The following is a 4,204-nucleotide window of genomic DNA, read 5'->3' on the forward strand; positions in this document are numbered from 1 at the left end:
TAGAGTATGAAAGACTGGCAATCGGGTTTCGGCCCAGGTCCACTTGGATTTCGGGTTTTCGGTTTCATGAATTTCAACTCCATTCGGATATTTTAAAAGTTCGGGTTGGATATGGTTTGGTTTTTAGTCGGGTTCGGTTCGGGTTTAGGTACATGTCCAAGATCCAACTGAACCCGAAATAGTTTCATTTCAGATATTAATCGGGTTATCAATTCTAAAAATATTGATTTGTACTTGATTAAACTAAATATATCCAAATAATTTGATTACATGGCTTCCTCAAACCATATTGATTTCATCCAAAATAATTTTGGGAGACTCGTATATCAACCATACGAGACTCTTCTTTGAACTATCATTAGATAATGAAACATAAACAAATGAAAATTAACAACTAGAAACTCTATAAACCTAAGAAACACTATTTAATCTTTAAAAAAACATTGTTGATAAACAAACTTATTCATAACTGAATTTCAAATGCAGTTGCCAAAATACAAAAAAACATTAATATTAAACAAATACCAAAAATATATATTAAAACTAAGTATTTGAGTCAGTTATTCATGTAATCACTACAAGAAAACACATGCTTAACGACGAAATTTAACGAGGAAAAACAATCCTCGTAAATTTACGTCGATTTTACGAGGAATTTACGTGAAAAACTAAAGTCATCGTTATTTCCTCGTAACGTAACGACAAAAGTGTTTCGTCGTAAAGTGGATGTAATTTTACGAGTATTTTACGAGGAAAAACTATTTCCTCGTAAATACGACGTAAAGTTTGCGTGGTATTTACGAGGAAATAGTTTACGTGTATTTAGCGAGGAAATTTTTGAATCCACCAACTTTATAGGTGTTACACGTTTTTTTTGCCCACCTAATTAATTTTCGTCGTAAATTCATAGGAAAATTACAACTACTAGATTCAAATTTTCCTATAAATATGGATGTTTGAACATCATTTTAAACACACCAACAACAAAAAACGTGAAAGACAACTGCATGATCTATTGGGGAGATGATGAGAAGCTAGAAGAATGTCGATTCTGCAAGAAGCCACGATTCAAGCCGCAAGGACGGGGACGTAATAGGGTACCGTACCAAAGGATGTGGTACCTACCAATTACAGATAGATTGAAAAGATTGTATCAATCAGAGCAGACTGCTGGAAAGATGAGATGGCATGCCGAGCATACTCAGACGGATGGTGAGATGACTCATCCATCAGATGCAAGAGCCTGGAAACATTTCAACAAAGTACATCCAGATTTCGCTAGCAATATCCGGAATGTGTATCTCGGATTATGCACAGATGGATTTAGTCCGTTCGGAATGTCAGGGAGACAATATTCATTGTGGCCAGTCTTTCTTACTCCATACAACCTGCCACCGGAGATGTGCATGCAACGGGAGTTACTATTCTTGACCATATTAATACCTGGTCCGAACCATCCAAAAAGGTCCCTGGATGTTTTCCTACAACCACTGATAAAAGAGTTGAAGGATTTGTGGTCAACAGGGGTGAGGACGTATGACTGTTCAACGAAGACGAATTTTACGATGCGAGCGATGCTTTTGTGGACCATAAGTGATTTCCCTGCCTATGGGATGTTGTCTGGATGGACTACACATGGGAGATTAGCTTGTCCATATTGTAATGGAACGACAGATGCGTTTCAACTGAAGAATGGTAGGAAGACAAGTTGGTTTGATTGTCACCGTCGATTTCTTCCCATTGGCCATCCTTACCGAAGAAACAAGAATTTGTTTAGGCACAAAAGGGTTGTGAGAGACACTCTTCCTCCATATCTAACTGGAGAACAAATTGAAGCGCAAATCGACTACTACGGAGCTAACGAAACAGTTCGTTGGGGTGGTAATTGGCATGTCCCTCGTAATATGCCAGATTCTTACGGTGTTCATCACAACTGGCACAAGAAGAGTATATTTTGGGAGTTGCCATATTGGAAGGATCTTCTTCTGCGCCACAACCTCGATGTGATGCATATAGAGAAGAATTTCTTTGAGAACATCATGAATACAATATTGAATGTCCCATGGAAGACAAAAGACAACATAAAATCGAGGTTGGACTTGCCGGATATTTGCTCAAGAAGCGAGTTACATATTAAAAGCAATGGACAAGTTCCCGTTCCGATATTCAGATTATCTTCAGAAAAAAAGTCGGTGTTGTTCAACTGGGTGGCATCAGAAGTGAAGTTCCCTGATGGGTATGTTTCGAATCTCTCTAGATGTGTTGAAAAGGGTCAAAAGTTCTCCGGGATGAAGAGTCATGATTGTCATGTATTTATGCAACGACTACTGCCCTTTGCATTTGCGGAGCTACTTCCAACAAACGTACATGAAGCACTTGCAGGTACGTAGTGTATTATATCACAATAATTTACAAAATAATATATGACTAACAATGTGTTTAATTTTTTTTTGAATATAAAAGGCATTGGAGCATTTTTCAGGGATCTGAGCACACGCACTCTTAAAGAAGAAGTTGTGGAACAGCTTCAGGAGAACATTCTCATCTTATTGTGCAACTTGGAGAAGATATTTCCTCCCGGATTTTTTGACGTCATGGAGCATCTAGCTGTCCACCTCCCATATGAGGCATTGCTTCGTGGACCTGTACATTACGGATGGATGTATCAGTATGAGCGAGCCATGAAATATTTGAAGGGAAAAGCAAAGAACCTCGCCAAAGTTGAAGGTTCTATAATTGCTGGAAGTTTGACGGAAGAAGTTTCTCACTTCACATCGTACTACTTTGCGTCAAAAGTACGTACACGGAGAAGAGCTCCAAGAAGATATGATGATGGTGGTGTTGCGCCAACTTATGCAGTTGCTGGTGTTCCAGACATCTTTAGCCAGATTGGGCGACTCGGTGGGAAGTCTAAAGAGGTTTGGTGGTCGAGTGAAGAAGACGCTCATAGTGCACACACCTATATTCTACTCAATTGCGAAGATCCATTGATTCGTTATTTTGAAAGGTAACATATATTGACACTTCGAAACACATATAAGTATAATTAATTGTATAATTGCGAGAGATTCATTCTTATAAAATGTGATTTTACAGCCTATTTGTTTCTCAAGTCGAAGAAACATTTCCTGGTATATCCACAAGTGACGTAGACAAAAGGAAAGATCAACACTTCATTAAGTGGTTGCGGAATCAGGTATTAACTAAAACTTTTTTTTCATACATTATCTGTATTTCATTAACATTTTCTTTATTTTTGCAGGTTGATTATGACGACGACGATGCAGATTATCCTAAGTGGTTACACGAAGTAATTCAATCTCCACTTGTAAAGGTCACCACATCACAGATGTATTTCACACGAGGCTATACTTTTCATACATATGACTATGGTAGACAGCGGGCGACCAGTAACTATGGAATATGTGTGAAAGGGGAAACAGATTTCTACGGGATCTTGACGGAGATTATTGAAGTCGAATTTCCAGGGATACTGAAGCTGAAATGCGTCCTCTTCAAATGTGAATGGTTCGACCCCGTCGTCAACAGAGGTGTTCGGTCTAACAAATTCGGTGTAGTTGATGTCAACGGTGGACGAAGGTACAACAAATTCGAGCCTTTCATCTTAGCTTCACAAGCAGACCAAGTTAGCTTCCTTCCGTACCCTCGGATGAGAGATTCAGGTATAAATTGGTTAGCAGTGATCAAAGTTACACCTCGAGGACGAATCATCAGTGGAGAAGAACCACCATTGCAAGAAGAACAGAAAAATGAAGTTGAGGAACCTGAACAAGAAATTTATGACATCCTTCTCATTGATCCGCATAATCACGAGTACGAAGATCTTACCGATGATGCCACAGACGAAGCTGTTGAAGACGAGTTTAATGAAAATGATGATGTTTCTAGTGATGACGAGAATGTCGATGTATCCGATTGATGTATTTGTTTTATGAATAAGATGAGGGGGTGTGTTTTATGAATAAGGTAATGCCGGAGGTTTGTTTTATGAATAAGCAAATGTGGGAATTGTGGTTTGGAATGGAAATAAAGATGGGGTTTGGAATATATGAAGTAGAAAATAAGGAATATAGGGTTTGGGGTTTGGGGTTTTGGGTTTCGGGTTTTGGATTCTAGGGATTTAAACATGACCCTCTTTAATTCCACGTAAGCACAAATCGTCGTAAAGTCCTCGTAGTTCAAC

Source organism: Brassica oleracea, chromosome C9, assembly GCF_000695525.1.
Source record: "Brassica oleracea var. oleracea cultivar TO1000 chromosome C9, BOL, whole genome shotgun sequence".
NCBI classification, from domain to species: Eukaryota; Viridiplantae; Streptophyta; class Magnoliopsida; order Brassicales; family Brassicaceae; genus Brassica; species Brassica oleracea.